The following is a 25,372-nucleotide window of genomic DNA, read 5'->3' as shown; positions in this document are numbered from 1 at the left end:
CAGGGAAGGGATAAGGTTAGCTTCGTGCCATGAGCTTGTCGTGAGGGCCTAAGGCCTAAGGGTCTGTGACTTGGAATTGTTTAATGGTATTGTTGAGAGCACCTAGAGGGGGGTGAATAGGTGATCCTGCAAAATTCAACACTAATAGCACAAACTTGGTTTATAAAATTTTAGTTAGATTAAACCAAGTTGCTATAGAGCAAGCTCTTGAGAAGAAATCAATCACAGAGAAAAGCAACACAAAAGACACGGTGTTTTATCCCGTGGTTCGGCCAAGTAACACTTGCCTACTTCCACGTTGTGGCGTCCCAATGGACGAGGGTTGCACTCAACCCCTTTCAAGTGATCCAATGATCAACTTGAATACCACGGTCTTTTTCTTTAGAGTTCATTTCCCGTTTGCGAGGAATCTCCACAAGTTGGAGCCTCTCGCCCTTACAAGGTTGATCACAAGAGAAGCACAAGAGTAAGGGAGGGAAAACAACACACGCAAAGACTCAATTCACAGCAAACACACGCACACAAGCCAAGACGTGAGCACAAAACACGGCGCAGGGAGTTTACAACTCAAATGGTGCTCAAATCTCTAACACGGTGAACTGATTGCGTGATTGCGAAGTATAGGCGTCTTATGATGTTTAGTGAATGCTTGGTATATTGCTCCATGCGCCTAGGGGTCCCTTTAATAGCCCCAAGGCAGCTAGGAGCCGTTGAAGTTCCAATTGGAAGGCAATTCTTGCCTTCTGTCGGGTGGCGCACCGGACAGTCCGATGCACCACCGGACATGAACAGTAGTAGTCCGGTGCCCGATCTCCTTCCTTATCAGGCGCAGCCGACCGTTGGACCTCCGGTCCCATTGGCGCACCGGACACTGTCCGGTGCACACCGGACAGTCTGGTGTGACCAACCGACCGTTGGCGCGGGCCACGCGTCGCCCGCTGATTGCGTTGCAGACCGTTGGCACAGGCAGATTTGGCTCACCAGACAGTCCGGTGCACATCGGACAGTCCGGCGAATTTGAGCCGCGGCGCCATTGCTTTTTCCCGAGAGCGATGAGTTCATCGTCGGGCCAGCCTGGGCACCGGACACTGTCCGGTGCACCACAGGCTGGTGCTGGTTTGGCTGAACTCAGCCAATTTTCTCCAATTCAATTTATTTTGACTTGGCAAGATTCCTGGCACTTAGATAAATATATTAGTACCCAAAAACAATTTACTAAGGCCGGATACATACCTTGTTCTTTGATTTGCATGTTAGCACTTATGAACCAACGTATTTTGTGTTGGGCATCTAATCACCAAAATATTTATAGAAATGGCTCAAGGGCACATTTCCCTTTCAATCTCCCCCTTTTTGGTGATTTATGCCAACACATTAAAAAGCAACTAAAGAGTGCAAATTGAAGACCAAATTTTCTTCACTTAGGATCTGGCATATTTGGATCACTTTTGCCACCACTTGGTTTGTCTTCGCAAATCAAATTCTTTTTCCTATCTCTAAGTCACACACACTTGTTCGGGCAAATAGAGAGATGTTTCAAGAGTAATTTTGATCAAGTGGCAAAAACTCCCCCTTTTTCCATAATCAAAATTCTCCCCCATAAGAGACCAAATTTTGCAATAAGAGTATTTTGGACAAAATACAAATTCTAACTCTACTATTTTCAAAGTTCACAAGTGGTTGGTTGATCCATTTGTTTTGGCCTTAATTTTCTCCCACTTTGGCATTAAGCACCAAAACGGGATAACTTTTGGCCCTTTAACCCCATTGCCTCACCAAAATGTCAAATTGAAGCGAAAAAGGCAATGAGAACACAAAAAGGAACTTAGGACAAGATACATTTTACTGGAATGTAGTGGAAGCTCTTTCCTTGTCCAAGTTCACTTTCCCTTTCAATGTTCCTTCGAGACTACTTCAAGTACACTCAAACAAACCGGTTAGTCTCAAAGGAGTCAAGTTGTAGCACATCTCCCCCTAAACATGTGCATTATTTGCATAGGGACTTGTGAGGTCCGGGGATGACTTGTACAACTTGAGCACCAAATATAAGCAAATGAGACAGTAAAGCTTAAAGTATCATGATCAAAGGCATAAAACATATGTATGTTGTAGATCAATCCAAGTTACACGAATCTAAGACATTTAGCTCACTACGCAACCTACAAAACTTTTTCTCATCTAAAGGCTTGGTGAAGATATCGGCTAGCTGGTTCTCGATGCTAATATGGTAAATGTCGATATCTCCCCTTTGCTGGTGGTCTCTTAGGAAGTGATGTCGGATGTCTATAAGCTTAGTGTGGCTGTGTTCAACAGGATTATCTGCCAAGCGGATTGCACTTTTATTGTCACATAGGAGTGGGACTTTGCTCAGATTGTAGCCAAAGTCCCAGAGGGTTTGCCTCATCCAAAGCAGTTGCGCGCAACACTGTCCTGCGGCAACGTACTCGGCCTCAGCGGTGGATATGGCAACAGATGTTTGTTTCTTGGAGCTCCAGGACACTAGGGACCTTCCTAGAAACTAGCATGTCCCTGATGTGCTCTTCCTATCAACCTTGCACCAGGCATAATTGGAATCTGAGTATCCGATTAAGTCAAAGGTAGACCCCTTTGGATAGCAGATCCTGAAGCAAGGCGTAGAAACTAAATATCTAAGAATTTGCTTAAAGGCCACAAGGTGACACTCCTTGGGGTCGGATTGAAATCTAGCACACATGCATACACTAAGCATAATGTTCGGTCTACTAGCACAAAGATAAAGTAATGAACCTATCATTGACCGGTATGCCTTTTGATCAACTGACTTACCTCCTTTGTTGAGGTCTAGATGTCTGTCAGTTCCCATCAGTGTCTTTGCAGGCTTAGCATCCTTCATCCCAAACCTCTTGAGAAGATCTTGAGTGTACTTCGTTTGGGAGATGAAGGTGCCTTCTTTGAGTTGCTTCACTTGAAATCCAAGGAAGTAGTTCAACTCCCCCATCATCGACATCTCAAACTTTTGCATCATTACCCTGCTAAACTCCTCACAAGACTTTTGATTAGTAGAACCAAATATAATGTCATCGACATATGTTTGGCAAACAAAAAGATCACCATCACAGGTCTTTGTGAATAGAGTGAGGTCAGCTTTCCCGACCTTGAACACATTAGCAATTATAAAGTCTTTAAGGCATTCATACCATGCTCTTGGGGCTTGCTTAAGTCCATAGAGCGCCTTATAGAGTTTATATACATGGTCAGGATACCTGTCATCCTCAAAGCAAGGGGGTTGTTCCACGTATACCTCCTTCTTGATTGGTCCATTTAGGAAAGCGCTCTTCACGTACATTTGGAACAACTTAAAGGAATGGTGAGCGACATAGGCTAATAAAATCCGGATTGATTCTAACCTAGCCATAGGAGCAAAAGTCTCCTCAAAGTCCAAACTTGCGACTTGGGCATAGCCTTTTGCCACAAGTTGAGCCTTATTTCTTGTCACCACTCTGTGTTCGTCTTACTTGTTGTGGAACACCCACTTGGTTCCCACAACATTTTGCTTTGGACGTGGCACCAGGCTCAAGACATCATTTCTTTTGAAGTTGTTGAGCTCTTCCTGCATGGCCAACTCCCAGTCCGGATCCTGCAAGGCTTCTTCTACCCTGAAGGGCTCAATACAAAGAAACAAACGAGTAATGCTCATAAAATTAGCTAATCGTGAGCGAGTTGTTACTCCCTTGCTGATTCACCAATAATCTGATCCACTAGGGGATTTCTTTGGATCAATGCCCGGACTTGAGGTGGAGGTGCCTGTGGTGCTTCTTCCTCCATAACATGTTCTTCCTGTGCTCCCCCTTGATCCTACCCCTCTTCTTGAGGTACCTGTTCATCGTCTTGAGTTGGGGGATGCACCATCGTAGAGGAGGAGGGTTGATCTTGTTCCTGTAGTTCTTGTGGTCGCACATCACCTATCGCCATAGTTCGCATTGCGGCCGTCGGAACCTCATCTTCATCTACATCATCAAGATCAACTTGCTCTCTTGGAGAGCCATTAGTCTCATCAAATACAAAGTCACTAGAGACTTCAACTAATCCTGATGATTTGTTGAAGACCCAGTTAGGAGTTCGTAGGAGGTCTTCTTGAAGAGACGGTGCAGATAGAGCCGATTTATGGCATGGCAAGCTGCGTTCACAGCTTCCGACCAAAACTGCTGAGGTGTCTTGTACTCTCCAAGAATCGTTCTCGCCAAGTCGATTAGCGTCATGTTCTTCCTCTCTACCACACCATTTTGTTGTGGTGTGTAGGGAGCGGAGAACTCGTGCTTGATGCCTTCCTCCTCAAGATATTCTTCAACTTATAGATTCATGAATTCGGACCTGTTGTCGCTTCTTATCTTTTTCACCTTTAGTTCAAACTCATTTTGAGCTCTCCTTAAGAAGCGCTTTAGGGTTCCTTGGGTTTCGGATTTGTCCTGTAAAAAGAATACCCAAGTGAAGCGAGAAAATCATCAACTATAACAAGACCATACTTACTCCCCCCCCGATGTTGAGATAGGCAACGGGTCGAAGAGATCCATGTGTAGAAGCTCCAGTGGTCTTGATTATAGATGTCTAGAAAGCATGTGGCCTATTAGCCCGACACGAAGCATGTTATTTTAGCACGACACGGATTGAAGCGGGCCCGGGCTCAGCCCGACCCAGATAGCGTGCCGGGCTCGATAGACATTTGAGCCCGAGCACGACCCGATATCTGCCGGGCCTTTTAACTGACTGGTTTATTCTAATACCCCTAAAACCTAAATCCCCATTTCCCCACCCACCCCCGCCGCAAGCCCACAAAGCCCCGAGACCCCGACGGCCCAACCCCTCCTCCTGCTCGCTCCTCCTGCCCGCCTCCTCCTGCTCTCTCGCCCACCCACCCAATGGCGACCGCCACTGCAGCCGTAGCGCCGCCGCCCACCTCCACCTCCTCGGTTCTTCTGCACCGCCGCCTCCCTTCCCCGGCGCTCATGTCCGCCACCTTCCCCAGCTCCCCGACCCACTCCCGCCACGCGACGCGCGCCTCCTCCTCCAGGTCGCGCTCACCAGCGAGGTGGCCTTGGACGATGTGGCGGCCGAGGAGGCCGCGGCCGCACCCAAGATCAGCAGGCGGGTGCGCATCACGGCGTGGACCGCGCTCGGGGAGCGTCCGCGTACGTGGGCTGCCTATGCGGCTCCCGGTTCGGATCCGGCGATGGCTGCCCCCGCCGTGGCGCGAAGAAGGGGTCAGCGGTCGTGGGGAGCGTGTGCCACCTCCGCGACGTGGCGCAGGAGATAGGCGGCGCCGGGATGGTTTTGTGTTTTGCGGGCTCGGGCCGGCACGGGCCACTAAATGGGTCGTGCTATTTGGGCTAGCCCGGCACGGTCGGGCCTACACCTTGTCGTGCTCGGAAAGAGTTATGGGTCCGTCGGGTGGCACATGACGGCACGATTAAGTGGTCGGGCTTAACCGTACCGGGCTCAAACGGGTCGAGCCGAGTCAGGCTCGAGCTGGGCCGGGTCGTGCCGCCCGTTTGGACATATATATTCTTGATGTCGTCATCACATTCTTGCTGTGATGAGTGCTTCCCACCTGCTTTCCTGCCTGGCATGCTGCACAAGGTCTGTCTTTCTCAAAATAGACATTGGTTAGTCCTAACACATGATCTCCCTTCAGAAGTTTATGAAGGTTCTTCATCCCAACGTGTGCTAGACGGCGATGCCAAAGCCAGCCCATATTAGTCTTAGCGATTAAACATGCATCTAGATCGGCATTCTCCTTTGAGAAATCAACTAAATAGAGCTTGTCGTCTAATACACCCTTAAAAGCTAATGAACCATCACTCCTTCTAAAGACAGATACATCAATATTTGTAAATAAACAATTGTAGCCCATATGACACAATTGACTTACAGACAATAAATTATACCCAAGCGACTCTACTAAAAACACATTTGATATTGAGTGCTCGGTCATGATGACTATCTTGACCAATCCTTTACCTTGCCTTGATTCCCATCTCCAAAAATGATGGTGTCTTGGGAATCCCTGTTATTGACATAGGAGGTGTTGGGAGTCTGCTTCATCGCCGAAGGTCCCATAAGAAGAAACACCTTCGAAAGATGGACACAAAGTCGAAGCATCAATCAGAGAGCTTCAGAGTATATTTCCAGATGCACCGACTTAAAGATGAAATGACCAATCAGCCCATGATAGCTTGTATTACGATTGTAATCATTTGTAAAGGGCACAAATGTAATTTCTCACAGGCTGCGTCCTGTGCCTATAAATAGATGAACAGTACCCCTGTACTGTTCACGCTATCTAGTACTTGCTCGTGCGTAACGCCCAGATTTTTGCCTTCTGTAAAGCCGAAGGTATAATGTAATTAAAATATTGTCTTTATATTTATTCAAGTTTATATAATGAAGATATGTGGATGCTGTTATATGATTATTCATATTATCTTTCATGTTTCATATGCTTCGTCTTTCATTAACATATATCGATATTATGAAGGTACATCCTTCATAACCTTCGTCCGAAGATCGTTATATTCTAAGGGAAATAATGCTTCGAAGGACGAAGGACATTAACATTTAACATTTTGTGTTGTCTTGTTCTTAACTCATAGCATTTGAGAACAAGTCCCCAACATTGGCGCCCACCTCTGGTGAACTCACTTCCACTTTTGAGCTCATGGCTTCGTTCAACAATCAAGCTGAAGTTGCTTTGGCTACAAAGCTGGTGCTCCCGATAACAGGTGGTTCATGCTCAGAACCGGCCAACAAAAAGCAAAAGAAGGAGGCTCAGAGAAGGGTACAGCATGTTGGGGTGCAGGGACCCTTCATCAAGTCAAAATGGTCCCACATCTTAATCACCTTCTCCCAGGAGGACCTTCAGCTCAAGGATTACCCTCACAATGATGTTATGGTTATATCTTGTGTCATCAAGGGATTTCTGGTCCACAATGTTCTGGTTGATATAGGCAGTGCAGCGGATATCATATTTGCCAAGGCCTTCAGACAGATGCAAGAGCCAAAGGACAAGATTCATGATGCTACACACCCTCTTTGTGGCTTCGGAGGAAGGCAGATTGTAGCACTTGGCAAGATCACAATGCCAGTGACCTTCAGATTTATCCACAATACAAGGACTGAACAAGTTGTGTTTGATATTGTTGACATGGAATACCCCTACAAGCAATCATCGGTCGTGGGACACTTAATGCTTTCGAAGCAATTCTTCATCCAGCATATCTATGCATGAAGATACCTTCGGAACAAGGGCCTATTGCTATTCATGGAAGTCAGGAAGCTGCCAGAAAGGCTGAGGGAAATTGGACAGACTCAAAAGCCATCCACAATATAGATGGAGCTGAAGCTTGTGAACAGTACAAGTACAGAAGAGAGAAGGCTGCTTCGGCTGATCAGCCGAAGCCCATGCTTCTATGTGAAGACATAGCAGAGCAGAAGGTATTGCTGGGGTCTCAGTTATCTGAAGAGCAGGAGAAAACTTTGATAAGGTTTTTATTCGACAACAAAGATGTTTTTGCATGGTCGGCCAATGATCTCTATGGGGTCAACAGGGACGTCATTGAACATTCACTCAATGTCAATCCATCCTTCAGGCCAAGAAAGCAAAGGCTTCGGAAAATGTCTGATGATAAAGCCGAAGGTGCTCGAAATGAAGTAAAAAGACTTCTCAGTGCTGGCGTTATTAGAGAGGTAAAATATCCAGAGTGGCTAGCCAATACTGTTATGGTGAAGAAGGCCAATGGCAAATGGAGAATGTGTATTGACTTCACAGATCTTAACAAGGCCTGTCCAAAGGACGAGTTTCCATTACCAATATAGACTCTCTTGTAGATGTAGCAGCCTCTTCAGAGCTTATGAGCTTGCTAGATTGCTACTCCGGATATCATCAGATATGGATGAAGAAGGAGGATGAGCCGAAGACTAGCTTCATAACTCCCAGTGGCACCTATTGTTATCTTTGGATGCCTGAGGGGCTCAAGAATGCTGGAGGAAGCTTCAGCAGAATGACAGCCAAGGTCCTTCACTCTCAGATAGGCAGAAATGTGCTAACATATGTTGATGATATCATAGTAAAAAGCACGAAGCAAGAAAATTATATTACTGATTTGCAGGAAACATTTGCTAATTTTAGGCAAGCTGACTTGAAATTAAATCTAGAAAAATGTGTCTTTGGAGTGAAGAAGGGCAAGTTCCTTGGCTGTCTAGTTTCAACAAAGGGGATCAAAGCTAACCCAAGCAAGATCGAAGCTATCCTTCGGATGGAGCCGCCAAGCACAAAGAAGGGGGCCCAACGGCTAACAGGAAGACTGGCATCTTTGAATCGATTTATATCCAGATCAGCAGAAAAAAACTTACCATTCTTTGAAGTACTATAGTCAGCCGAAGTTTTTCAATGGGGCCCAGCTCAACAGAAAGCCTTCGAAGAGCTGAAGCAATTCTTGATTGATCTAACAACATTAACTCCACCTGTGCCAGGGGCTTCATTGCTATTGTATGTAGCAGCTTCGCACTCTGCAGTGAGTGTGGCACTTGTACAGGAGAAGCTTGAAGGACAAACTAAAAAGCAAGTCCCAGTATACTTCGTCTCCGAAGTTTTAAGTTTATCAAAGAAAAACTATACAGAATTGGAGAAGGTGTTGTATGCTGTGTTAATGGCCTCCAGGAAGCTTCGGCATTATTTTCAAGCATACCACATAATTGTTCCTTCATCACAGCCTCTGAAGGATATTATGAGGAACAGAGAAGCTACTGGAAGGATTAGAAAGTGGGCCGCAGAGCTTAATGAATTCGCCATTGACTACGTGCATAGATCTTCAATCCAATCCCAAGCGTTAGCAGACTTCATCGCTGATTGGACGCCAGGGGCTCACGTAGAAGAAATAAACAAAGATATCGAAGCTTGGACAGTATTCTACTATGGTTCTTGGGGAGCCTTTGGTGCAGGAGCAGCTGCGGTCCTAGTGGCACCTTCAAAAGTCAAAACATGTTATGTAGCCAAATTGGATTTCAGTTGCACAAATAATATTGCTAAGTACGAAGCACTTCTGTTGGGGCTTCGGAAGTTAAGAGCAATGGGAATAAGAAGGGTCATCCTAAAGACTGATTCTCAAGTTATTTCTGGCCATGTGGACAAAAGTAGCAAGGCAAGAGATCCAAAGCTCGAAAGATATCTAGATACAGTTCGAAGGTTGGAGACTTCTTTTGAAGGTTTTTCTGTCAAGAATATTCCAAGAGGTGAAAATGAGCATGCACATTTGCTAGCCAAATCGGCGGCTCAGGGGCTCCCTTTACCTTCGGAAGTATTTTTTGAAACAATAAAAGCACCTTCGGTTGAACTCATGGAGATGGCAGTACTTACTATTTCTCCAGTACATAGTGAAGATTGGAGGACTGAAATTATATCTTTCCTCTAAGGCAATTGTTTTTCAATTGACGAAGCTTATAACAAGAGAATGGAGGCAAGGACAAGACCATATGTGATAATAGAAGGGGAATTGTATAAACATGGAGTCTGTTCCCCACTCCTCAAGTGTTTATCAAGAACTGAAGGTATTGAATTAATGAAAGAGATACACGCAGGTCTGTGTGGATCCCACATTGGGTCTAGGCCCTTGCTAGGAAAAGTTTTTCGACAAGGATTTTATTGGCCGAAGGCAGCTTCGGATGCAGCAGAGCTAGTCCAAAAATGTGAAGGCTGTCAAAAGTGTGCAAGAGACCAGAAGCAACCTTCATCTCTCACTCAGTTAATACAACCCACTTGGTCGTTGCAAAGATGGGGCCTCGATTTGCTAGGCCCACTTCCACCAGCACAAGGCAATTTAAAATATGTTGTGGTGGCGGTAGAATATTTTTCCAAATGGATTGAGGCGAAGCCTTTGGCCATAATAACTTCGGTCACAGTCCAGAAATTCTTCTGGCAAAACATTGTTTGTCGCTTCGGCGTGCCGAAGGCTATCACTGCAGACAATGGAACACAGTTTGATGCCGAAGCTTTCAAGGAATTCTATGATCAGATTGGCATGAAGATTCATTTTACATCAGTCAGACATCCAGAGTCAAATGGACTTGTCGAAAGAGCAAATAGCATTATAATGACGGGGATAATGAAGTTAATCTTCAATCAGCCCAGAGGAAAGTGGCCAGATGAGTTGATTAAAGTGGTATGGAGCCACAATACAACAATATCAAGGACAACAGGTTTTACACCATTCAAGTTATTGTTTGGTGACGAAGCTATAACCCCAGAAGAAGCTAAGGTAGGGTCAATAAGAACAGTAGCTTCGGCAGAGGACGAAGCTGATTATTCTATGGAAAAAGATGCTATAGAAGGAACCAGACTTCAGGCTGTGGAGAATATCAATAAATACCAAGCCGAAACGATAAAATGGCGTGACAGAAAAGTTCAGCTAAAAAACATTAAGCCAGGACATTTGGTACTTCGGAGAGTGGCCAATCCAGACACAGTAGGTAAGTTACAGCTGAAGTGGGAAGGACCCTTTCTGGTGGTATCTTCGTCAAGACCCGGTTCTTACAGATTGAAGGATATGGACGGCAACGACATTCCTAGATCTTGGAATGCGGATGAGCTTCGGCGATATTATGTGTAACTTGATGTAATCTTTTTCATTTTTCCTATGGCACCCTTTTTTTCTTTCCAAAGGGGAGAAAGGTTTTTAATGGGGCCATAGTTTGTAATTTTTCCTCTTTTATTCAGCTCTACGAGAGCAAAATCCCCCAAAATATGTAAATGTAAAATCTGAGCATGCACCATCGAGTGCAGGGAAAAAGGAAAAAATAGGGAGAAGCTCGAAAGTCGTCCCTAAGGGGATGCAGAGCACGATGAAGCTACAAAAAAGCCGTTCCTAAGGGAGCGCAGCGTAAGTTTTCTGCTCAAAAGTCGTTCCTAAGGGAATGCAGAGTCAAATACCGCCGAAATATAAGGCGAAGCGCGAAAAGTCAACGCGAATACCGCCGAAATAGAAGGCGAAGAAGTTCAAAAGATGTTCATAAGGGGATGCAGAACTTACACCGAAAAATAAGCGGTGAAGCCGAAAAATAAGCGGCAAAGAGACTTCAGTCATTCCTAAGGGAATGAAGGTTATGGTTATGGCTTCGTATGTGTGTGTTTGGACATTCATTTGCACGTCACATTACATCATACATTGCATTCATAAACATTCATTTAGACATACATAGGATCATCATCATCATATCATACAGGAAGATGCTTCGGCTATAAGGATAAGGCTTCGGCAAAAAGAGAAGAAGCAGTTTCATGCTTTGTTGTGTACGAAAAGAAGGGAAGGTGTTTTTTGCCTTCGGCTCAAAAAATACAAGTTTCGTCCACATCAAAGCAGTTCATACATGGACAAAAAGGTAAAAATATATTACAAGGTATGGATAAATTTACAGAATAAGTATCTGATTCTTAAATTACAATATTTTTTACAAGGATAATACAAGATTCTCTCTAGAGTTTTTTCGCAGCAAGGTCTTCAACTTCATCATCATTAAGCTTCGGATCACCTGTTAAGCTTTGGCTCACTGTTCCTCAGCTTCGTTATCCTGTACATATCAAAGCAGTATGAGAAAAGTGCAAATTTCAAGGGGAAGATAGAGCAACAGGCACAAATTTCTTACCGGCTTAAGGTGGCTTCGAGCTTCGTCGCAAGCCATGTCTCGCTCGCCCTTCGTCCAGATTTGTGTTATGAATCTATTTCCTATGCTTCGAGCCAGGCTGGGGATATCAGTTAAATCTGCCGGTGATAAGCTGAAGTTTGGTCTATTAACAATTTACCCATGAGTGCAACCAGATTTCATGAAGGCAACAGTTGTGCCCCGAGAAGCTAGCAGGGCACAGAAATCGCCGTGTCCAGCTATAACTTCATCAAGAGCATCAACTTCGCCCTCAATGTGTTCGAAGGTCCCTGGCAGGTCTTCAACCGAAGGATTGAATTTCTCATAGCTGGCTCCAACCGAGTTGAAAACCTGCTTTAGCCGCTGCACGCATCGGTTGCCGAAGTCTAGACATTTATCTTGAAGCTCTTTTAGTGATTTCTGCAAATTTGAACTCTTTTCGACTTCAGCCTCAAGCTTCGCATCAAATTTCTGCTTTTCTTGTTCGAAGCTTTCCGACTTTGAGAGGAGTTCACTATTAAATTTTGCAATTTTGGCTTCAGCTTCTGCTAGTAAACCCTCCACTGTTTGAAGTTCGAAATCTTTCTAATCAAGAGCAGCTGCATGATCTTTTATTTTGCTCTCTAAACCTTCAATTATAATCTCATGTTTTTTGTCTTCAAGGTCCTGTTGCATTTTCAAAGCCTTACTTAATAGCATACTCTGTGCAAAAAAGCAACCTTCGTCAGAAAACTCCTTCGTCATTAAAACAATGAAAAGCCGAAGAAAAGTTTTTACCTTAAAATTCGAATAGAACAAACTACCGACGATATGCTGTCGTCAGTAGCGGCTGATATCGGCCTCAAGCTTCGAAAAACCAATACTCTTCGACAGAGTACTGATAACCTTCGCCCCAGTTCGGTCTCGGAGGCAACCTAAGCTTTCATCGTCAATGCCGCCGAAGAGCAGCGCTCCTGGTTTATAACCACATGATATAGCATAATCTTTCAACTCTTCTTTCTCAGCTTCAGATAACTCCTGACCAATTATGTTTTGGAAATCGAAGTCCTTTTCCTCCGAAGTATCTTCGGCTTTCTCCTTTTCTTTTCTAGGCACTGTGGCCAGGGTCTCTTCAGCGGTTGTAGCAGCTTCTTCCGCCGCTATATTCAGGAGCATTTTATCAATATCAGAGAGTGTGCTCTCTAGATTTGCAGCTTCGACAGTTCCAGCTTCGGCAGTTCCAGCCTCGGTGGGTGCAGCTTCGGCAGCAGTAGCGCTCTCGACAGCTGGTGTTTTTGATGCCGAGGCCGGCGGTGGTGTTTCTTCAATGGCTTCAATTACATGAATAATTCTCCGTTTTTCAGCCCAGCAGGCTTCTTCGCTGTTGAGGGCTCCTTTTCCTTCTGTAAAAGCTTCGTCAGGTGTGGCCCCAGTGGACTTAGCTTGATAGGCAAGGATTCAGTCATCACCTTTAGAATTTCTTCCACTTCGGCAGCAGAAGATGTTGAAGGAGTCTCTTCTTTCTCGCCTTCTGCTTCGGAGCCGCAACTTTCCTTTTCTTCGGAGCAACTGCCTTTTGCTCAGGGCTCAATTTTCTCTTCTTCAGAATTTTTCATCTTCTTTAACCATTCTAGCAGCTTGTCTGCTCACGACACTAACAATTCTTTTTCTTTTTTGCCCTTAGGCACTGTTGGGGGTATGCTTCGTAGCCGAAGATCCTAAAGAAATAAACACCTTTGACAGATCCTCTCCAAAGCAGCGCCGAAGCTATCGACTATAAAGCTTCGGCACAGTGACATGTCTCAAGACGAAGGGGTGAACCGACTTAAAGATGAAATGACTTAAAGACCCATGATATTCTATGTCATTATTGTAGTTCATTGTAAAGGGCATAAATGTAATTATACACAGGCTGCGCTCTGTGCCTATAAATAGGTGAACAGTACCCCTGTACTATTCACGCTCTCCTGTAATCACGCATTGGGCATTTGCTTTTGCTTCACGCTGGTATTTTTGCTTTTCTTCAAGTCGAAGGTACATTTGTAATTTGTTATCATTTTTATAATAATGAAATAGAAATGAGTTAATAATAATAATGTGTTTATATTATTTTTCATATTTTACAAACCCTTCTTCATTATTTGTTGCGATTATGAAGGTACGTCCTTCATAACCTTCGTCCGGAATCCATTATATCCCAAGGGAAATAATGCTTCGGAGGACGAAGGACTATAACATTTAACAATTTCTGTGTTGCCTTGTTCTTAATTTATAGCAGCCAAGAACAAGTCCCCAATAGGCACCCTTGTTCAATCGCTCATAATCTGGATATTCAAAATTCAGGGCATCCATCACCCGATTCAACCTTCGCTTCGAGCGGGTGCCGAAGGCTGCAGTCACCAATTGATCTTCTTTTTTCGTATAGTTTCCCAGGATTTCATTGCACATAACTTCAATTGTGTCCAGCCATTCTTGGCAGGGTTCTTTGAAGTGTTTCTTGAACTTAAGATGATATGGCAGCCGAATGAGTTCATTCTTCTTCTTCTCACCTTTAAGCTTCGGCATACCCCATTCCCTTAGCGTTGGGAATACTCTGTTGGCTAAGTATTCCTGAACTAAATCTCTAGTACCAATATGTTCAGATACAATTCTAAATTCGCCCACAGCATCTGGGCATGGTGCCCCCGGCGTCATGTTGCACTGAGGCCTAGTCAACCCGAAGGTTAGTTCCAGCGGGCTCTGAACTAGCTTCTCCTTTTTCTCATCAATTTTAACATAAAACCATTCAGTTTTCCAACCGGTCGACCACTTAGTGCGGTAGCTAACCACCGGTGTCTTCATGTCCTTTCGGTACGCAAAATTATAACAGTCGAAGTTCTCGTGCAGTCCATCCTCTCTAGCCTTCGTCTGATAGTGAAGTTCGTGTACTCGGCAGAAGGCTTCAGCAAGCGGCTCGGCTCCTTGGCTTTGGAGAGCCCAGATAAACACGCTGAGCCTAACGATAGCGTTAGGAGTCAGCTGATGAAGAAAATATCAAAATTTTCCAGCACATCTGCAATCATTCCATACAGAGGAAATCTCAATCCTGCTTTGAAGAAGCTCTTAAAAACTACCACTTCATCACTTTCTGGTTTCGGGATAGTCTCTTCCCCGCCAAAGTGAATCAACTTCTTCTCGGCTTCACCGATGTAGCCTAGCTTCGTCATCATGGGCATGTCAGCTTCGGACATAGTCGACTTCCCAAAATCCAAATGGCTGGGCTTGGATGGCATAGCGGTGTTATAATCAATCTCTTCTTCACCAATATCGCCCTCTTCAATATCTGCCTGCTCGGCTTCAGTAGCAGGTGCACCTTCGTCAGAGGCGCCTTCCGTCGCAACCAGTCCTGACCGCCTCATAACTTCGGAGATTGGAGCAGTTTCAGCAGCTTTGGTTTCCTCTCCGTCGCGTGTAATCCTAGCTGTTGATCGCACCCTGGCCATTTGATGTTGTTTTTTTTTGCGTTTTGACGAAGTTGATTATTTCTTGTCTTTGCCGAAGCTCCCTCTTGTCACGAAGCTAGAGCAAAGCGATCCTTTGAGAATACGACGGACAAGCTTCGGCTATGGTCAAATTTTTCGGCAGCACAACAGTACAATAGCAGTAAATGTTGTGGTAACTTCACACCCACCCGTCTGTTTATATAGTGCTGCAGGTGGGAAGGTGAATCGTGAAGCCGCGCGCACCCGCTGAACATTCACTCGAACCCACTGAACGGTGGACCATAGTGCCCAAGAAGGTGAATCACCAGATCGCGCGTACCCATTGTATGGTGGGACCACCTTTCACTCGGAATATTTAAATCGTTTCTCGACAACGAGCTCAAGGAAGGTGTTTTTCGGACCTTCGGCATTCCGAAGCCTGAGAATTTTTCATGGGTCGAGCTCGTTACGAAAAACAATCTGGCACCGTGAAGGGGCTACTGTTGGGCGTCTGCTTCATCGCTGAAGGTCCCATAAGAAGAAACACCTTCGAAAGATGGACACAAAGCCGAAGCATCAATCAGAGAGCTTCGGAGTATATTTCCAGATGCACCGACTTAAAGATGAAATGACCAATCGGCCCATGATATCTTGTGTTATAATAGTAATCATTTGTAAAGGGCACGAATGTAATTTCTCATAGGCTGCGTCCTGTGCCTATAAATAGATGAACAGTACCCCTGTACTGTTCACGCTATCTGGTACTTGCTCGTGCGTAACGCCTGGATTTTCGCCTTCTGTAAAGCCGAAGGTATAATGTAATTAAAATATTGTCTTTATATTTATTCAAGTTTATATAATGAAGATATGTGGATGATGTTATATGATTATTCATATTATCTTTCATATTTCATATGCTTCGTCTTTCATTAACATATATCGATATTATGAAGGTACGTCCTTCATAACCTTCGTCCGAAGATCGTTATATTCTAAGGGAAATAATGCTTCGAAGGACGAAGGACATTAACATTTAACATTTTGTGTTGCCTTATTCTTAACTCATAGCATTTGAGAACAAGTCCCCAACAGGAGGTGAACATTTTCTTCTTCCCCGTCATGTGGTTTGTGCATTCGCTGTCGATAATCCAAGTTGAGCCCCCGGATGCATAAACCTGCATGGCAATTAAGCTTGAGTTTTAGGTACCCAACTCTTGTTGGGTCCTACAAGGTTAGTTACAACAATTTTTGGAACCCAAATGCAAGTTTTGTCTCCCTTGCATTTAGATCCCAATTTTCTAGGAACTACTTTGGCATTTTTGCATAGCAATACAAAAGAAGCATTACATGTTTGATACATAGTAGTTGGACCGGTGTAAACTTTCCTAGGCGCACGAGAAATAGTATGATTGCGCCTAGGCCTACTCTTATCATAAACATATGTGGAACTAGATGCAAACATAGCATGTGAATCATGATAAGTAGGTAAAGCAGCATGATTATAACATTTATCATGATGAGAAACTTGCTTGACATGAGCATAAAGATAAGCATGATTCTTTTGATCATGTGAAGAACTACTGGACATAGGAGCCTTCCCTTTCTCCTTGTTGAGACCGGAAGTCCTTTGGCTTGCTAAGTTCTTGATTTCCTTTCTAAAACCAAGTCCATCCTTAATTGAGGGGTGTCTACCAACAGTGTAGGCATCCCTAGCAAATTTAAGTTTCTCATAATTATCCATGCAAGTCTTAAGTTGAGCATTATGACCTGCAACATCATTGTTTAACTTAGCAATAGTGGAGGCATGTTCATTACAAGCATCAACATCAAGGTCTTTACATCTACTGTAAATAACAACATGCTCTACACATGAACTAGTTTCATTTACTTTCTCTAGCTTAGCATTCAAATCATTATTTAAATTCTTTAAGCTAGAAATAGATTCATGACAGGTAGACAATTCGGAAGACAGCAGTTCATTCTTTTTAATTTCTATAGCAAGAGATTTTTGAACACTAACAAACTTATCATGTTCCTCATAGAGTATATCTTTTTGCTTTTCTAAAAGTCTATCTTTTTCATTAATAGCATCAATTAGTTTAATTATCTTATCTACCTTAGATCTATCTAGTCCTTTAAATAAACCACTATAATCTATCTCATCATCAGAAGATTCCTCATCGCTAGAAGAAGAATACTTAGGAGTATCTCGAATACGTACCTTCTTCTCCTTCGCCATAAGGCATGTGTGTCGTTCGCTGGGGAAGAGTGAAGACTTGTTGAAGGCCGAGGCAGCTAGTCCTTCATCTTCGGAGTCGGATGAGGAACAGTCGGAGTCCCATTTCTTTCCGATGTGCGCCTCGCCCTTGGCCTTCCTGTAGTTCTTTTTCTTTTTCCTCTTCCCATGCTTTTCTTGTGCTTAGTCACTATCATTATCGAGGCATTGAGCTATAAAATAACCAGTCTTATCGCATTTGAAGCAGGAGCGTTTTCCCCTTGACTTGTTCTTGTTGGGATACTCCTTGCGTCCTTTTAGTGCGGCCTTGAAGCGCTTGATGATGAGCGCCATCTCATCCTCATTGAGCCCGGCAGCCTCCACTTGTGGTACCTTGCTAGGTAGCGTTTCCCTGCTGCTGGTTGCTTTGAAAGCAACGGGCTATGGCTCATAGACGGGAAGTGGATTTACAAGATGGGGTCAATAACCGTAAAAGACCTGAGCATGAGTCGGACGACGTCATGATCCGTCCATCTTGTACTCCCGTAGCTTTGGATTTTGTTGACAAGGGTCTTTAGCCTGTTGTATGTCTGTGTTGGCTCTTCTCCCCTTATCATCGCGAATCTCCCTAGCTCGCCTTCCACCAGTTCCATTTTGGTGATCATGGTGGCATCATTCCCCTCATGAAAAATCTTGAGGGTGTCCCAGATTTGTTTAGCGTTGTCCAAGCCGCTGACCTTGTTTTATTCATCCCTGCATAGAGATGCTAGCAAAACAGTAGTGGCTTGGGCATTCTTATGAATTTGTTCATTAATAAACACAGGGTTATCAGTACTATCAAAATGCATTCCACTTTCTACAATTTTCCAAATGCTAGGATGAAGGGAAAATAGGTGACTACGCATTTTATGGCTCCAAAATGAGTAATCCTCTCCATCGAAGTGTGGGGGTTTTCCAAGTGGAATAGAAAGTAAATGAGCATTTGAATTGTACGGAATACGGGAATAATCAAAGGAGTAGTTTTGATTAACCATTTTCTTTTTGGATGAGGAGTCGTCATCCCTTGGTGAAGAAGAGGAGGCGTCGTTGTCATAGTAGATAATCTTCTTGATGCGCCTCTTCTTCTTCCCGTCCCTCTTCTTGTGACTCGAGCCTGAATCAGTAGGCTTGTCTTCTCTAAACTCATTAAGGAGGGACTCCTTCTCCTTGTCGTTGATCACCATCCCCTTGCCCTTAGGATCCATCTCTTCGGGCGGTTAGTCCCTTAGATGAAGAGTACGACTCCGATACCAATTGAGAGCACCTAGAGGGGGGTGAATAGGTGATCCTGCAAAATTCAACACTAATAGCACAAACTTGGTTTATAAAATGTTAGTTAGATTAAACCAAGTTGCTATACAACGAGCTCTTGAGAAGAAATCAATCATAGAGAAAAGCAACACAAGAGACACAATGTTTTATCCTATGGTTCGGCCAAGTAACACTTGCCTACTTCCACGTTGTGGCGTCCCAATGAACGAGGGTTGCACTCAACCCCTTTCAAGTGATCCAATGATCAACTTGAATACCACGACCTTTTTCTTTAGAATTCTTTTCCCGTTTGCGAGGAATCTCCACAAGTTGGAGCCTCTCGGCCTTACAAGGTTGATCACAAGAGAAGCACAAGAGTAAGGGAGGGAAAACAACACACGCAAGACTCAATTCGCAGCAAACACACGCACACAAGCCAAGACGTGAGCACAAAACACGACGCATGGAGTTTACAACTCAAATGGTGTTCAAATCTCTAACATGATGAACCAATTGCGTGATTGCGGAGTCTAGGCGTCTTAGGATGTTTAGTGAGTGCTTAGTATATTGCTCCATGTGCCTAGGGGTCCCTTTTATAGCCCCAAGGCAGCTAGGAGCCGTTGAAGTTCCAATTGGAAGGCAATTCTTGCCTTTTGTCCGATGGCGCACTGGACAGTCCGGTGCCCCACCGGACATGAACAGTAGTAGTCTGGTGCCCGGATCTCCTTCCTTATCAGGCACAACCGACCATTGGACCTCCGGTCCCGTTGGTGCACCGGACAGTCTAGTGTGACCAACCGACCGTTGGCGCGGGCCATGCGTCGCCCGTTGATTGCTGCAGACCGTTAGCACAGGTGGCTTTGGCTCACCGGACAGTTCGGTACACATCGGACAGTCCGGTGAATTATAGCCGCGACGCCATTGCTTTTTCCCGAGAGCGATGAGTTCGTCATCGGGCCAGCCTGGGCACCGGACACTGTCTGGTGAACTCAGCCAATTTTTCTCCAATTCAATTTCTTTTGACTTGGCAAGATTCGTGGCACTTAGATAAATATATTAGTACCCAAAAACAATTTACTAAGGTCGGATACATACCTTGTTCTTTGATTTGCATCTTAGCACTTATGAACCAACGTATTTTGTGTTGGGCATCTAATCACCAAAACATTTATAGAAATGGCCCAAGGGCACATTTCCCTTTCAACTGTAAGCTGGATGGGTTGCTGAGGAGTTAAATGCGCACATCAGACAATAGTCCAAATTAGTTCCTTGGCACATACAAACCGAAGTCGAGCCGAACCCTTCGGTTTGTAAAATCTGAGAACCGACACAGAACTGAACAAACGATATTTCAGTTCGGTTCGGCGATCGGTTTTAGGTCTAAAAGTGTCATGCCCTACCCTTACCAATGACACTCCATTCGTCCGTCGATGAGCTCGGACGAGGAGGATTTACTGACGTATGGTGAAGGGTGGAAAAGCGACATCTCAAGATTCTAATTTTTGATCTCAAGCGGTGCCTCAACAGCCGCACCGACGCCATCAGGAAGAAGGCGGTGGGAGTCTCAAGCACTTTGCTTGAGGTTACCACCGTAGGCTCTCCCCTAGGCTCCATCATGCTTGGGGTTGCAGGCGACGACCCTGGCAGAGCATAGTGGTATTTGAGGTAGCATTGCCATCCGACAGCCAAGCATGAGCAAGGCCGCCGCCGGCTATCAACCGCTATGCTCCATAGTAGGTGGAGTCACCTCCCCCACTCGCAGGCAATGAATTCTTCAACCTGTCAATGGGTTTAGGAAGCCATAATGATGAAGGCTACACGTTCGTCAACATGACCTCCCTGAAATCCAGGAACAGGGGCTAGCACAGTCTGTTGCACTGGTCTGTATCCTAGTCCCTTGGCGCGTGCGGTGGCCATCGTCGGTCGCCGCTCAAACTCACGGCGTGCTCAGTCTCCATTGTCGCACACACTCGAGGGGGTGGAGTCCCAAAATCGCTCGGTGTGCCGGTGGAGACCAGCAAGCAAGCCATTACTGGGTTGCGCCTTCAGCAACCTCATCACGCATGAGGTGGCAAGCCGCGGCGAAGAGGGCCCATGAAAGCTCTCCATGTAAGTCGGTGTTCCCCACACCCGAGTCGTCGGCCAAAAGCTCCATGGTGTTTGGGGTAGCAGCCGACAGCCTCCGTCACGCGTTTCTTACCCCTCGAGCCAGACGCACAGCGAAGCTCAGACGGTTTAGGTCAGCCCCGAACCTTACGTCTGGAAGGTAGCATGAGAACGAACTCTTCCCTCATAGCAGGGTTACATTTGTCTATGTCCCAGTCCGGTAAGGTTGGCCTTCGTAAACCCGGTTTATGGTGCCATCTAAGACCCGGCCTAGTCAGAGCCGCCCTTATGAACACGGTCTCAGCTAAAACATGTATCCCATTGCAAAGGAAGAGTCAGTCCTCATCCATCAGTTTCTTTTCCTGTTTACGCATGTTGATTCTTTTTACCCCCTTTCGGGGATCTAAACTTCTGTTGTACTCAAGAAAACCGAATAAAAGTGCTTATTATTGCACCTGGTTTGGAACATCATTTGGCGATGAATGAGGATCCGATCACCGAATGTTTTGTCTAGGAAAAGGGCCACATTCTCAGGGATGGTCTGGGGCCGTGTAGCCGCTTAGCCTAGTCCCGCATCCTAAGCCAACACACTCCACCACCCTAGAATAGTCGATCGAGTACCTCAGAATGAATACTCAGACGTCCGGACCTCATCCAAACTCAGGGGATGCTCAAAACTAGGATCAACTAGAATAAGCACTCTATTGAAGGATTAATTGATTAATTATAGCAGCACCCAAAGCGATATCTGATTTCTAATCACATTCATGAAACCTAGATTATGTTTCCACCTTATCACCTGATTTCGGGATCCTTCCTTGTAACAGGTAAGGCTCGGGTCGTGAAGGGCTAGGTGCAAAGGGAGAGGAGCACGTTCTCAGGGGTGGTTTGGAGCCGTGCAACCGCTTAGCTTGGTCCAGCACCCTAAGTCTGCACACTCCACCATCCTAGGATGGTTGTTCCAGAACCTAGGGCTAGCCCCTAAAGGCCTAGGCCTTATCCTGACTTAGGGACAGGTCCTGAGACCCTACTCGGCGAGGTTCAGAAACAAAATCCAGAAGATTGAAAGTGTTCGGAACGACGACTCGTAGATACGTTGTTAAGCACCATAACAAAGCCATGTGCATGGACGCCTTTTTTGCAGGTCGCCTGTTGGGGGGCCTTCTTCTGCGCTGAAGGTCCTCTAAGCAAAAACACCTTCTGCAGAACGATATGCACGCAGACATAAAACGAAGTTATATGCCGAAGCTACAACCCAGAAAGCTTCGGCATAATGACGCGCCTTGAGACGAAGGGTGGCACCGACTTAAATAGGAAAAGATTGTTCGGTCCCTAATAATTTGTGTCATGTTTGTAATTTGTTATCAAGGACATAAATGTAATTTCGACCGGGTTGCGTCCCGTGCATATAAATAGGTGAACAGTAACCCTGTACTGTTCACGCTGACTTGTATTCACTCGCACGTCACACCTGGATGTTCGCCTTCTGTCAGGCCGAAGGTATAAATGTAATTCAATATTATTCATGTTTATCCATGATGATATAATAAAGATATACTAATGATGTCATATGATTATTCATATTATTTCCCATGTTTCATATGCTTTTACTTTCATTATTATATACTGAGATGATGAAGGTACGTCCTTCATAACCTTCGTCTGAAGATCATTATATCCTAAGGGAGATAATGCTTCGAAGCGCGAAGGTCTTTAACCATTAATGTTTTGTGTTGCCTTGTTCTTAACTCATAGCCTTTGAGAACAACTCCCCAACATTGGCGCCCACCTCCGGTGAACTCACTTCCACTATTGAGACGATGGCTTCGTTCAACAACCAAACTATAGCACCTTCGGTCATGAAGCTGGTGCTCCCAATCACGGGCGGTTCAAGTGCAAAGCCAGCCAACAAAAAGCAGAAGAAGGAAGCGCGGAGAAGAGTGCAGCATGTCGGGGTGCAAGGACCCTTCGTCAGGTCCAAGTGATCCCACATCCCAATCACCTTCTCCCAGGAGGATCTTCAGCTAAAAGACTATCCTCACAATGATGCTATGGTCATATCTTGTGTCATCAAGGGATTTCTAGTCCACAATGTTCTGGTTGACACAGGTACTGTAGCGGACATTATATTTGCAAAGGCTTTTAGGCAGATGCAAGAACCAGCAGACAAGATTCATGAAGCTACACACCCTCTTTGTGGCTTCGGAGGACGGCAGATTGTGGCTCTTGGCAAAATCACAATGTCAGTTACCTTTGGTTATATCCACAACACAAGAATTGAGCAAGTTGTTTTTGACATTGTCGACATGGAATACCCGTACAATGCAATCATTGGTCGAGGAACACTTAATGCCTTCGAAGCAATACTTCATCCAGCATACTTATGCATGAAGATACCTTCGGAACAAGGTCCCATTGTTGTCCATGGAAGTCAATAAGCTACTAGAAGGGCTGAAGGGAGTTGGACAGATTCAAAGGCAATACACATCATAGATGGAGCAGAAGCTTGTCAACAATATAAACACAAAAGAGAGAAGGCTGCTTCGGCAGATCAGCCGAAGCCTATGCTCTTATGTGAAGATATAGCAGATCAAAGGGTACTGTTGGGGTCTCAGCTATCTGATGAGCAGGAAAAAACTTTGATAAGGTTTTTGTTCAACAACAAAGATGTCTTCACTTGGACAACCAATGATCTTTGTGGTGTCAACAGAGATGTCATCGAGCATTCACTTAATGTGGATCCATCTTTTAGGCCAAGGAAGCAAAGACTTCGGAAGATGTCTGATGATAAAGCCGAAGGTGCTTGGAACAAAGTAAAGAGACTTCTCAGTGCTGGTGTTATCAGAGAAGTAACATATCCAGAATGGCTAGTCAACACTGTTATGGTGAAGAAGGCTAATGGCAAATGGAGAATGTGTATTGATTTCACAGATCTCAACAAAGCATGCCCAAAGGGCGAGTTCCCATTACCAAGAATAGACTCCCTTGTAGATGCAGCAGCTTCTTCAGAGCTCATGAGTCTACTGGACTGCTACTCAGGATATCATCAAATTTGGATGAAGAAGGAAGATGAGCCAAAGACTAGCTTCATAACTCCTAGTGGCACTTATTGCTACCTTCGGATGCTTGAGGGGCTCAAGAATGCTGGAGGAAGCTTCAGCAGAATGACAGCCAAGGTCCTTCATTCTCAAATAGGCAGGAATGTGCTGACTTATGTTGATGATATCATAGTAAAGAGCACGAAGCAAGAGAATCATATTGCTGACTTGCATAAGACATTTGCTAATTTCAAGCAAGCTGGTCTGAAATTAAATCCAAAAAGTGTGTTTTTGGAGTAAAGAAGGGCAAGTTCTTTGGTTGTCTAGTATCAACGAAGGTAATCAAAGCTAATCCAAATAAGATCGAAGCTATCCTTCGGATGGAGCCGCCAAATACGAAGAAAGGGGCCCAACAGTTGGTAGGAAGGTTGGCATCGTTAAATAGATTTATATCCAGATCAGCAGAAAGGAATCTACCATTCTTTGAAATATTGAAGTCAACCGAAGTTTTTCAATGGGGTCCGGCTCAGCAAAGGGCTTTCGAAGAGTTAAAGTAATACTTGATCGACTTGACAACACTAACTCCACCTTCGCTAGGAGCTCCATTGCTCTTATATGTAGCAGCCTCTCACTCTGCAGTCAGTGCAGCGCTTGTACAGGAGAAGCAAGATGGCCAGGTCAAAAAAACAAGCACCAGTATATTTTGTCTCCGAAGTTCTAAGCTTATCAAAGAAAAATTATACAGAGTTAAAGAAGGTGTTATATGTTGTATTGATGGCCTCAAGGAAGCTTCAACATTATTTCCAAGCATATCATATAATTGTTCCTTCGTCACAACCTCTGAAGGACATAATGAGGAATAGAGAAGCTACTGGGAGGATTGGAAAATGGGCTGCTGAGCTCAATGAATTCTCTATTGATTATGTACACAGATTCTCAATTCAGTCTCTGGCTTTAGCGGATTTCATTGCTGATTGGACGCCAGGGGCTTAGGAAGAAGAAGTAACAAAAGACGCCGAAGCCTGGACAGTCTTCTGTGATGGTTCTTGGGGAACCTTCGGCGCAGGAGCGGCCACTGTTCTAGTAGCTGAGAGCACCTAGAGGGGGGGTGAATAGGTGATCCTGTAAAAACTTGAAACTTAATCCCATAAAACTTGATTAGGCGTTAGCACAATAAAGCCAAGTGGCTAAAGAGGAGTTCTTGCAAAACACAATAACCATAAGGAGATCAACACAGAGATGGCACAGTGGTTTATCCCGTGGTTCGGCCAAGTCCAACACTTGCCTACTCCACGTTGTGGTGTCCCAACGGACGAGGGTTGCACTCAACCCCTTTCAAGCGGTCCAAAGACCCACTTGAATACCACGGTGTTTTGCTTTCACTTTACTATATCCTGCTTGCGAGGAATCTCCACACTTTGGAGCCTCTCGCCCTTACAATTTGATTATCACAAAGAAGCACATAAGTAAGGATGGGATGAGCAACGCACACAAGACACAAAATCAGAGCAACAACACGCACACAAGTCACAACTTGAGCTCTCAACACAACTCGACAAGTTATCTACTCAAATGGAGCTCTAGTTTCTATCACAAAGAATCGAATGCGTGGAATT

This window comes from Zea mays, chromosome 1 (genome assembly GCF_902167145.1).
Source record: "Zea mays cultivar B73 chromosome 1, Zm-B73-REFERENCE-NAM-5.0, whole genome shotgun sequence".
NCBI classification, from domain to species: domain Eukaryota; kingdom Viridiplantae; phylum Streptophyta; class Magnoliopsida; order Poales; family Poaceae; genus Zea; species Zea mays.
Note: the sequence above shows the minus strand (reverse complement) of the source record.